The sequence below is a fragment of the Protopterus annectens genome, chromosome 1.part2 (genome assembly GCF_019279795.1).
Source record: "Protopterus annectens isolate FY-2018-M chromosome 1.part2, PAN1.0, whole genome shotgun sequence".
NCBI classification, from domain to species: domain Eukaryota; kingdom Metazoa; phylum Chordata; order Ceratodontiformes; family Protopteridae; genus Protopterus; species Protopterus annectens.
The window spans coordinates 874,190,056-874,203,939 of NC_056727.1; positions in this window are offsets into that span (position 1 = coordinate 874,190,056).

The following is a 13,884-nucleotide window of genomic DNA, read 5'->3' on the forward strand; positions in this document are numbered from 1 at the left end:
TCTGCCATGACTAGTATCTGTCCCCCACTATTTTCCAACCCAACATATGAGGCCTTATATCTTGTTCGGTGCTTGCATGGGATTGGATGATTATACGGTAAATTAGCTGTTTTGACTGCAGTTCGCATTTCAGAAGCACAGATTGGTTCAGAGGCAATCACTTGCTAATAGAGAACCATGTTAAAAAGGCAAACAGCTAGCTAGGGAAAACATTGCGTATGAGAGCTACTTTGCATGGTCAACTCGTTGGCACAACATTTATATATTTCTGTACCATTCAACAAGAGTATTGTACTCCATCAGGTATGTAACCTTTTTTCCAATATGATGCATATGTGTCCATGTACTTAGGGGGAATGGGGGGATTACAGCAGTAAGCCTTGCTTTAAACTGTACTGATGACATGCCATTGATCAGCAGGTGCATTACAACTACAGAGGAACTAGAGTACAGTAAGGGTAGAATGCTCCGAGTTAATTAGGTATCCCACTCTCCTGAAAATTTCCTGCTGATAGTGATGGTAATACTACACAGCTACCTGTGTGGCACTGCTCATTTTAAGTATTATAAGGGAGGTTTACACCTGCAGGCCACAACTTAATAGACTGCTGTGTTGGTTGTGTGATCATACAACAGTATCTGTCATGGCACAAGCAGGAATAGATGCCTACTGCTACTATCTTACTCGCATCCGCCCCCTCATTATGTTTGCATGGTATTGAATATGAGATGTGTAACCAAGCAGTGCCTACTGGTAGCCATCTGTTATTGCTGTATCTCTACATACTATACTCCCACATATGTGATCCTGACATATATTCCCATTTTGTTGTCTTTCAGGGAATATGTATCCCCGATGTTAGGGCCCTTTTACAGAGGCAGAAAACGATGCTATCCTGGAAGCCTTGTGTCAACACACCCAACTCCTGCTGTCAACTCCTGCTGTCCAGGTGGAGGACAAACAGAGAAGAGTGGGCAGCATTGTGGGCCAACCTGGTTCACAATGTAAATGCAATTGGTCACCAGATCAGGACTGACATAATAAACTCAGTCTGCAGAAGAGCATCAGATGTGGCCAGGGATCATGTCATCACCAGTGAAGGGCCTACAGTGGAACAACCACTGTTAGCCACAGAGGAATTCGTGGTGAGCCTTGGAACACAGGACAGCTCTCAGTCATTCATCACATGGTATGTCATGGATGTGGGTGCCACCATTTCCATGAAAGAGGAGCATCCAGGTATGCTTATTTAGATCAGCACTGCAATACTGTAGCATTCAGTGTTGCAGGGTGTACATATTTTTATGCAATTGGCAGGTATTTTTAAGTGGGGGGAAGAAAGTTAATTGAAGTGTGAATCGCATGCTCATATTGTGACCAACAGACCAATTAACGTAGTATGTACTGTAAATGTGAGTCATTTGGACATAGTAGCCTGTCATTGTGCAACATGGATTGCTGTTTACATTACCTCTCCCTCAAATTTTCACAGGCAGGACTGTCAGGAATCAGACACGGCCATGCTCCTGCTCCTGGTAAGCATAACACTGTTGTGTTACAGCTGTAGATTTAGTGCATAGTATTCACTACAATGTCATCTCAGGCCTGTAGGCTAGATTGATGCACTGTCTACATGATTGCCAACCTCACAGATCTGTACCACTGGAACACGGTTTACAGTCTATGTCTTGTAGTTGTGACCACACTGATAGATTTGCAGTATTTGCAGGACAGTACATATTGTCTTATATGTCAACTATGCAGAGCTTTGACAAATGTCAACAGTGTACATCACTGTTGCCCATGAGATTCTTGATTAAGGAGCTTATTCTTTATATGTAACTACAGAAGTTTGTTAGAAATAATGTCCTCAGGTCCTGCTATATCAGGTTGAGGATTAAAGAAGTCTGTAATACTGACAGCAATGTATACAGCTTAACATATATTTCAAAACAGTACTGTAGAGCATAGTAGTGCATGTATTAATATACCACTTTTCCATTTTTATCACAGGTGTCCAGGGGAGGGTTTGTCTCTGTCCCCTTCACAACTTGATGTCAGTGTTTCTTCAGACTCTGATAATGATGATAATGGCGTTCAAAGAGAAGTACAGGTGGTGGTTGCAAGACGGAATCTGTCACAGTGGTTGACATCCCTCTTCTGCCCTCATTATCACCATACACAGTCAGTATGGCCTACACATACCCAGTCTCCTGAGGCCACAGATATTGGACAGAGGGTGGGGACATTGAATGGGAAAGTGCGGCTACTATGGCTGCAGTGACTGTTGATACTGGCCATAGCCAAAGACATGGCAAGGTTCCACACAGGCGGATTGATAGGGGTGCTTGTAGGAAGCCTGCTGTCTTTCCACCACCTGTTGTTGGTGTCTCATAACATGTCACTTGGTGCATGTTTAGGGCCATCATAGAGGCACAGGCATGTCCTGAAAGGATCTCCAGATAAATGCTCAAGGTTGTGGATGTAGTACTACATTGCTAATACCCTGGACTGGTTGACTGATGCAGTGGAAAGACAGTGGTCTGAGAGGGATCACAGAATATCTCTCTTGGAATGGTCATTGTCTGTGATGGAACATCCTGGTTGCAGTTGAGCATCAGACTCATGGATGTAGGTCAGCAGCTACATCTGGTGAGAGTCTACGTGGCAATGTTCAATGATGCTGTCATAGTGATAGTACATCCAGCACCCCCAGAGGTGAGTGTGCTGCCCACACCAAGACATGGCAGGCCAGGGGCTTGTGATTCTGGACATTTCTGTGGGGGACATGGTCCCAGCAGACAGCAGTCACCCTCAGGTAGTAGTGCCACTTCTGACCTTGGGCATAGAGGTGCCAATGCAACTCCTGACAGAGCCAGTTCCCATGTTTAGGGGCAGAGTCAGTGAACTGTTAGCTCTACTATGCACGGTTCAATTCTGTCCAGCATACATAAGCTTGACTGTGTTCACGCAGACACACACACACACACCACTACATAATCAGATCACCTGCAAACACACACGGCACAAACCATGTACCATCTTGCCTGCTTTCCTTCCTGAGTCAAACACAAACACACACACACACACACACACACATGCCAACCTATTGGGTCAGCCAAGGCCTCCTGCTCCACCACACAACAACCCGTGCAAATGATGATAATTGTGCCACATCGCTGTCATCCCTGTCATCGATGCAGGGACTTGAAGGTATGTGTCTGATGCACAGAGTGACTACCTAAATTACTATGTATTTCTTTAATCCAATGTTGCCTTTCACATGCCATTTGTATGGGTCACTGATAGATATTGTCTGCTGCCAGTTGTAATGAGTAAACCACATTATGTTGCATACATTAAGTTGGATAATGTTGTGATGGCTGTGTACTTACACAATGAATGGTGTCTTACAGAAATGTTTGTGTTTCAGGTGCAGAGTTGCTTGGAACACACCTAAGAGTACACTGCTACAATAAACCCATATACATCAGAGCACAGGAATGAATGTCAGCACAGAAGCAAAATGTCTTCACAAAGGTAAAGCAGTATAGGTGCATGGCACCATAGGGTCATATGTATATCACAGGCTAACGGGGACAATGGCATCATGCAGCCTACTCATGCATCCATAATCTCTGACATGGTGTGGTATCCCTGATAAGTGTAAGCTGGGTCTGGGGGCTGACACATCTATAAGCGGTGGCATAGGAGATGCACCATCTACAATTCCCCTGTATCCATGACAGACATTTATCCTAAACCAGTTATTCTGCATCCCACTGTGTAACTTACACATGATGCGTGTTACAGCAGGATAGTGCTTCACATGGTTGGGCAGACTGTTACATGTAATGTGTAGTGTCAGGGTTATATACCTGTCTCTGCAGCATGTCCTATTTATACCACAGTCAATGTGCAGCTGTGTAGAATAGGTATATCTCATGCAGGTCCTTTTTTGGATGTGCAGGTGGTACACAGTGGGATCTGACACCTCCCTGCATGTCAGATATACACCTCCCCTCCAAAGCATGTAGGAGACAGAATACACAATTATGGCCTTGACATGGTCTGCATTGGAAATGTTATGTACACTGTTTATTGGGTTACTGTTGGACCTTCCTGGCTGTCACAAGTGTCAGATATGCCTGTGTACTTACATACCAAAGGCAGCATTGCATTCAGTGATAGGTGTGATGGATGCCACATATAGTGTAGCAATGACATTCTGGGGTTTACATGCCACACCTTTCTCTATAAGTTGTGAAACTTTGCATGAAGCCCCACATCTTACTGACCAATGAAAGTCAAATGCTAGATCACTCTCTGCATCCATAAGTCCCTGACTAATGGGTTAACTATTGGAGGTGCGCAGACAATATGACATTTTCCAAGGAGTGGATGAGTGACAAAAGTATAGTTTTGTGCATTCCTTGGCATGTATTATTTATCAGTGGCTCTGACAACAACTGACTGTGTGTGTCGATGGGTAACTGTTGGTTCTGTGTGGGAAACACTGACAGTTCCTTATTTGCAATCATCTGCAAATGTAGTCAGTCTGAGGTCAATGACAGTGGCCTTGATGGCAGAGAAGGGAATGTCTAGGAGGGGCTAGTCCCAGGAATGATGTGCGTGTGTGTAGTCCATTGGTGATTGGCCTCATTGTAGTGCTGGCCTACACAATACTATCTTCACAGATAATGACTGTCTGACACTTGGCTATCCAATGGCTGACATGCAAGTTTGTAAATAACCTCTACAGTGTATCCACAATGCCTGATGGCCTAATCTTGTCAAATGCCTTCTCAGGCCATGGTAGGTGGGGTGAGTCATTCACCTCTCATCTATTGCTTACTGTAACAATCAATTAGGTCCACTGCTTAGGGTAGGCATGATTTGACCATGGAAAAAACAAGCTGGGTTTGGGCCAGAGTCCGGAGGTGTACTATGTTGATACTGATAATTTCCATGATAAATTATTTCATGGCTGCAAATGTGACACTGCTGAGACATCTGGGGACACTGCTTGTCACTGCATGTTATTTGTCCAGTATACAGCTATATATTGACTTTAATTCCATCATGGTTTCCAAGAAGGTAGTCAGCCAACATGTCTGTGTCTGTGCAGATCATAGGCAAGCAGTGGGGGAGGGTCATACGTACAACCCTGTGAAAGGTAAGGAGGGAGTGTTTACACGGTTATCCTGCAGTTACACACCACTTAAGCAGTGTGTACTGTGATGGCACAATCACCTTGTGAGGAATGCTGACAAGAGGGCAGTCCGCTGAATTGCTGGTGTCTGGCTACTACTACTGCTGGTCTCAGCACAACCACTCTGTCTGGGGATACCATGCTCCTACACTTTGTCTCTCGCTAAAAGCAAAATGTTAGCACCAAGCTCCAAATGAGGAGCAGACCACAGCCTATTTGTTCATCCACATAGTTGCCCCATGTCATGCAAGGCTCTGTAGGCTTGACATACCCTTTTCCAGGTAGATGCCTTGAGTAGCAATCAGAGCACTCACTACAGTGTGGTATGTATTATGTCTATTATTCCAGGGCTTGCAGGATTAAGTAGGGTAATGAACGGATGGTAAGTGGTAGCACAGCTGCAGTGTCACAATATGATGTAGAATGTCCAGTGACATGCACATGCAATGTGCTCGAGCAAGCACCACCATGGCATGATCCCTGTTAGGTCACAATTTCACAGCAATTCATGCAGCCTGACCTTCAACAGATTCATGGTGCATGTCTGTATACCACGGATCTGAGGCCTACTGCAGAAGAGTGGGCACATTTGGCCAAACTGTGTGTACCCTCACATGTCCTATGTATGTCATACTGTACATTTCTGTAACTGGAACACATGTTTGAGTTCCCACATCATGTCACACAACATCCAGTGTGCTGTCTGGTTACTTGGAGAGGCAGTGTACACCAGCAAGGCCAGAGTCATGGCTGCAAAGTTTGTCAAGTTCTCTGTGCATGCACGGGCATCCACATCTTCACTGCAAGGAGTGCCTATAGACAGTGTGTTTGCGGCTGTCAAATCCAAGGGTGTAGCAGCATGACCCTATCTTTCCTGCAGTTGTACATTGTCACATTTGTAGGTATGCTACTGTGACCATGCATAATCACGGAAGTATGGTTGATGCAGGGGTGAAATGCCTGGCAAAGTACTGTACCCACTCAACCATGTCATATCACACTGTCAGGTGCTGCATTACCTTAGGTGAATTACATAAAGGTGATATCATGTTACATTGCAGCATCTGTCAGGCCACTACCTAACGAAGGCCTGCTGTGACATACACACAAGCAAGAATCTATTGCTAATGGCAGTATCAGTGACCACTGTGGAGATGTGGACAGTGTCCTAGACCCTATACTGCTATGCCACACAAACAAAATGTGTGACAGATATGACTATATAACAAACCTTGATTCCATGCCACCCCACACACCAGTCATTACATATGACAATGACCACTTTAACAACATGCACACCTCACAACATACTCCACCCACACCCACATCACACACAACTGCATGTGAGGAGCCCCTTACCAGACACCTACACAAAGGACAGACACCTCAGAAACTCACTTGAAAGCTCAGTACACATACACATACCTCTTCAGAGCACAGTACACATAATAGCACATGCACTACTGTCTCACCAGTCAAACACCTGAGGCAAAACACAAACTCAACCCTATTACTCATAGGTGATTACATCATGTGACACACTGATGTCCCAGTTACCAGGCTACACATTGTAAAGCTCACAGTTAGTTGTCTGTGAGGTGCCAGGATATGCTATAACACACGCACACAGGTCTGTCAAGATCAGGTGACGTTATGATGACATCATAGTTCCTGTTGGTGTGTACAACTTGAGACATACTGCAATGGATTGCATGCAGACACATGACTGAGCTTTCAGACTCTGTTTCTGATGGGTATGCTCCTACCCTTCAGCTGCATTACACCTTCACTTAGGATGATGGCTCAATACACACAGAAAATGATTAACGTCAATAACTGGCTTATCGTATGATGTCATTTTATGGGAACCCAGTAAATGTCTGCCTGTGATGACTTGCTCAACAGACCTTGATGCTCTGCCACAGATGGTATTCATCTGTCACCCCTGGCAGTTTGTATGGTGGACAAGGCTGCTGAAATCAACACAGTGCATCTTATAGGCAATGTCTAGTGGGGAAATATTCCATACATGAAACACCATCCTCAAACAACATCACAGTTATGCTGGTACATGCTAGGAATGCCATCAATAAATACTGCTTACTGGATGGTGTCTCCACCTTGGAAGATGCAGACTTTGGTGAGTCACACACACCCCTGGTTCAGGGCTGTGGACAGCACCACAGTCATGCCAGGCTAAACCTCCTTCCACATGTTGAGAACCCACAGTGAAACTGCACCTGTTAATGCAGGTGGTGTATCCAAAGTCATTACAGATAGACACACATCCAGACTGACTAAACAGTGTGATTCCCTGGAAACAATGCAGGTGCTATTCAGTGCTGGTAGGCCACCTAATTAAGCCATTGCCAGCTACAGGGCAACTCCATGACTGTTGTGTGTACTTGAATTTACCTGTGTCCATCAAGCTACATCACAACACCATGGTGTGGGGTGACTCTCACTAAACACCAGCTGTGCTGGTTACTCATGCTTGAACTCACATGGGCAAAGGTTATTCCATGTCCTTAAATGCAATGCCCTGAACCAGTGGAATGACATCCCCACAAGGAGAGCCAACATACTACATTGGATGCTTACCAATATGCGTGACCACTGTAGCACCTGTACTGTGAGGTCCTCCATGGTAAGACCTGACCACAACTCGACGTTGTTACATGTAAGACTCACACCTGACACTACCTTCCTTCACCAGAGTTGCAAACTTCAACAAAGTAAAAGATAACCTCCTATGGAATGGTATAACTGGTGTGACTGCACCACCAACTTCAGATAGGACAGGCAAGTATGGCAACCTCTACAACAATGTTTTATGCAACCACCTGTACAACTGCATAGACTCGGCTGTAGCTGACAGGAGGACAAGAAGCACCTCATGGTACAGCCAAACTGGGAGCAGTCATACAATCCCTCAGTTATGTCATTTTCCTACAAGAGGGTCTTCATGAGCATATGCTTGTTCACATACTCATGGCTGTAACCCCATGCAAATGTGTGTGTAGTATCATTTCCATTGGTAAAAACAATGTTCCTGGTAAGTAGTACATCATTAGGAATACCTGATGTACAGACACAGGAGTGATAAAGCTCGGCACACAGGCCTGGCCACACAGGTTTACACGTACTTTAACATAGATCACCATATCTCCACAGAAAGGTAGTATATCATGCTTATGTTATTAGTGAGGGCACTGTCACCTGATAATGATGTAGTTATAACCTCCATGTAGTCTTCTCTCAGCATGTCATTAGTTCACTGCAATGGCCATTTTCTCATGTACCTTTGCAAGTACCAGTGGCAATTGTACACAACACAAAGTTTTCTCACGTGGGAACTTCAAGTCCCTAATATCTGTCCTATGGTGATCATGTGCAATGATTGTCATTGTAGCTTGTGAAATACAGACCACTCAGAAGTGATCTCTGCTTTGCATACAGGGCAATGTCTGACCCTGCTGTATTGCAGATGCTGCATATCTGTAAGTAGATTGGTACACATATTACCTGCTGTAAGGTCATTACCTGGTATGTGACATTAATAATACATGGTGGGGGTAGATGTTTACCACACTTTCACAAACACAGAAACACACCCCCACCTAATGGCAAACAGTGCACCTCATTGGCACTCCTTAGATGCCATCTGTTTATTTGCCTGGATGACTGTCATGTCACCACAGGACTTCTGTGAGTGTCCATTGTGGACAGGAGCAATATGTGCTGATTGTGTAAATAAGGTTAAGAATGTGACTAGGATTTTATGAGACCTAGGCCCATTAGACTACTAATGTATGATGATCCTGTAATCCCATACCCTGATGTAAAAAGCTCTAATACCTGCACACACACACACATGGCTAAAGTGAGAATAGTACCACTATCAATTCATATGTACAAAATACTGCACAGCATACACAATGCAAGTTGGCTGCAATTAGATTGGAACCCCTGCCTATCTAATAGTACACACTAAAGATCACAGTACTTAATGCACACACCAAACCCAAGGGTCACGTTCACACCTCTTTAGGTAATGTTATGGGAGATGGCATCAGCAGGTCTTGTTCTGGTCAGGACTTTGGAGGCACACAAGAGCTGCGACAGCAAAAATACTGCAAAACCCCACCTCCTTCTAAGTCAGTGTGGTGATCATACACACACACACACACACACACACACACACACACACACACACACACACACACATACACACCATTGGCTGAATTGAGATTAGAACCCCGACCTATCTAGTCTTACACACTATAGATCACAGTATTTACAGCATGTGCCACAACTTAAGTCTGACATTACAATGGTAGTTGGTACTGTTAAAGTACATGACATCAGCAGGTCTTGTGGAAGAGACGGGTTTGGGGTGCAGGCCCATTGACATTTTGAAATCAATGTGGGAATCACATTTGTTATGCAGGGGCATAAGCACGCAAGTGTGCGTATACACACACACACACACACACACACACACACACACACACACACACACACACACACACACACAGCAAGTGGGCTGGAGTGAGATTAGAACCAGTACCTATCTAGTCTTACACACTACAGATCACAGCATTTACAGCATGTGTCATGGCCTAAGTTGATTTTATATGTGACTGCAGGTGAATACTACATAAACTAGGCTTGTGTTGAGCAGTGTGTGTGGGCTGCAGAGTGACATTACTTTTTAATGGTTCTCTGCATCTAGTAACCTTGCAGTCAGAAAACTGTTTGTTATCTTAGCTATGTGTTTGCAGTAGCCATTTTGACCATATGTGTCTGTTTTCATTTGGATGCACAAGCCTGTGGGTAAAAGCAATGTGTCTTGTCAATGCATGAGTACACAACATGATACATAACACCACCCATTCACATGTTAGTATATGTGTTGTGACATCCAGCAGACACAGGGGTCTGTAGGGAAGTCATTATCTACTGTTGAGCCCTTACAATTGGTCTTTTGAACATTATATATGTGTCATACTGCAGCTTCAATCACCAGTATCAGGGAATGTCGAATGATACAGACATACACATAAATATAACCACATATCTGTAGATAACAGGGATATAAATATACATGGAGGTGTGCGTGTGTGGTATTATGTATGCATATGTTATGTAGATGCATGGGGACAGACAGAGCTGTATGTCTCTCTCTCTATATATATATATATATATATATATATATATATATGTGTGTGTGTATATATAGGTATATATGGGTCACCTTCATTTGCCTGACAGTTCATTTGCCCAACAGAAACTTCAGGCAGCCGAACTGCCTGACAGTTCATTTGCCTGACAGTTCATTTCCCCACCAATTAGAAAAAGCCAAGTAAAAGGTATATGTCCCTTTCCCCACAGTAGTGTGACCCTGGAGTTAGAATATATAGTTGGAGTGTGGGGGACTTTACTGGTTTTAGTGAACAACAAAAAAACAAATTGGACAATATAAAACCAAAGTAGGTGGGGGGCTTTGCCCCCACACCCCTCCTAACTATATATTCTAACTCCAGGATCACACTACAGTGTAGAAAGGGACAGATACCTTTTACTTCTAAATGTCAGGGAAATGAACTGTCAGCCAAATGAACTGTCAGGCAAATGAAGGTGACCCGTATATATATATATATATATATATATATATATATATATATATATATATATAAATTGTATTTATTACTGCTTGGTGTAACTCATTTTAAGCCTTTTAGTTTAAGCACTTGGGCTTCAGACCAGTTGTTTTACATTAAGAAGGTTTGTGGTCTTCACTGTAGTGGCAGAACAGGTAGCTTACATCCTTCTAAGTTGGGAACTGCTGATTGAGGGCTCAGTGTCTGTTATTGTAAAAGTGTATTAATTCTGGTTTAAGCACTTGGGCTTCAGGCCAGTTATTTTACATTAAGAGGGTTCGTGGTCTGCACTCTTTTGGGAGGAGAGGCTGGACTCTGCCCTTCTGAGCTGGGAATTTCTGGTTAAAGGCTTATAGTGCCTGCATATTTGAACTGCTTCTTACTGAAATTGGTACACCTTGTTTGCTGTAGCATAGACTAGATCCAGGCCTGCTGAATCTAGCTTTGTTTGTATAACTTGAGCACTAATCCAGGCATTCTTTAAAGTATTCAATTGTATTTATTACTGCTTGGTAGTAAATTGATTAAAGTGTAGCTATCATTCTAAGTCTTTTGGATTAAGCACTTGGGCTTCAGACCAGTTGTTTTACATTAGGAAGGTTTGTGGTCTGCATTGTGGTGGCAGGACAGGTAGCTTACATCCTTCTAAGTTGGGAACTGCTGATTGAGGGCTCAGTGTCTGTTATTCTAAAATGTATTAGTTCTGGTTTAAGCACTTGGGCTTCAGGCCAGTTATTTTACATTAAGAAGGTTCGTGGTCTGCACTCTTGTGGGAGGAGAGGCTGGACTCTGCCCTTCTGAGCTGGGAATTTCTGGTTAAAGGCTTATAGTGCCTGCATATTTGAACTGTTTCTTACTGAAATTGGTACACCTTGTTTGCTGTAGCACAGACTAGATCCAGGCCTGCTGAATCTAGCTTTGTTTGTATGCTTGTTGTTTGTTTGCTTGTTATTTCCCTGAAATGCTAATTCCACCTAAAACGCAGCTTTTCAGTGCTTCTGTGGATCCCTAATGATACCTGCATTGCTTACTGTACTTATTTCCTTGTTTCACTTGAAAGAAAGTTACTGTTTGTCATTTTTGCATTTAAGTTATCTGTAACACATTGCATTTAAGTTACCACGCACTTGCTCACTAAAGCAATTATATAAATCAGCACTAAAAAATTAAAAGCACTACACCCTCGCAAACTCCCCTTGAGTACCTTGTTCCCCATTGAACCTTTTTTTCAATTATAAAGGAATTCCCAAAACTATTCTAGCATGTCCAAAGGTCAGTTGGCAATCTCCTCTCTGGTCCAGCTGGTGAATCTGGGAATATTGAGGCAATGTTACAACTGCCTCATGTACACAGACAACCCTCTTTTCCTCCCAACAAATTCCAACACATGTGAGAGATGCAACCATATAGCCAAACTGGAGGTTAAGCTCTCTCAACTCAGTACTGGCATAACCAGTCAGGAGGAGAAGGAAATCACACTCACTACAATTCCAGTCTCACATAGACCTACCACGACAGCAAACCAAACACATAAACACACAAAAACATACTTGGAGGCTCTAAATAAAAATCTGCCTAAGCAAAAGAGACCTCCAAAGCAGACACCCAAGCAACCGCTACCCCAAAACAAAATACGTGCAACACATAGCTCACAAAGCCAGTGTGCAAAACAGTCACAGCCCTTAAGGCTAAAATACACACCTGATACACTTGTAATAGGTGACTCTATCGTCAGGCACACTGATGTTCCGCTCACCAGGCTGAACAAGGAGAAGGTCACGGTGAGCTGCCTGTCAGGCGCTAGGATCCACCATATAACACAAGCACTCAGGTCACTCCAAGGCAAGTACAAATATGACTCAGTCATTGTCCATGCTGGTGTGAATGACCTGAGACGTACCTCCCTGGACTACATGAAAAGAGACATAGAGAAGCTCTCTGAGCATGTAGCCCAGGCCTGTATGACCCTGACCTTGAGTAGCATCTTACCCTCACCAAGAATGATGCCACAATATGAAGACAAGATGATCAAATTCAACAATTGGCTTAAGTATTGGTGTCATTCAAAGGGGATCCAATGCCTGTCAGCCTGGGATGACATGCTCGACAAGCCACGATGCTTCGCTAGGGGCGGCTTGCACCTGTCACCCTGAGCTTTGGATATTGGCAAAGGCTCTTGCTACCCCATAGTGCCTTTTTAGGCAAGGCTCAAAAGACAAACCCACCTCCATAGGTATCACAAGGGATAAGAAACTAAGAGTAATGCTACTCAACGCCAGAAGTCTAAACCTCAAGGTGCATGCACTCGAAACTCTCCTTAGCATGGAGAACATCGATATCTGTGCAGTAACAGAAACCTGGTTCAAGGCTCCCGAGAGCACACCAGCACTACCAGGTTATACCTCATACCATGCTTTTCGGCCCCAAAACTTGGACCGAACCACAAAAGGAGGAGGAGTCTCAATATTCGTCAAAGATATCCACACCTCCAGGTTGGTGGCACAGCACGAAGCATCAGAGACTATCCATGTGCAACTAACAGTGGGTAAAACTGCCTTCCAGTTTATAGCCTGCTACAGACCACCCTCCGAAACCCAGGAACCCCACACGGCCTTCCTGAGAACACTGGAAAATATGAAGGTCCCTCCAAACACCATTATATTGGGCGACTTCAACTACGCAAACATAGACCGGGAGCATTACTCTAGCTCCAACACCCTAGCCCAAAGGTTCCTAGAATTTATAAACTCAAATGCTATGGAACAACTTGTTATTACTCCCACAAGAGGGGAAAACATACTGGACCTGATCATCACCAACATGGGGGACTCTATGCTCCAGACCAGAAGTGTATCCCTCACTGGTAAGATCAGACCATAATATAATCTCACTGGATATTCACATCCTGACCCCACCCCCTGCCCAGAAAACCACAGTGAAAAACTTCTCTAAAGCAAATTTCACACTCCTCAAAACTGAGGTGGAATCCTTCAAAGCCCCCGGGCCTG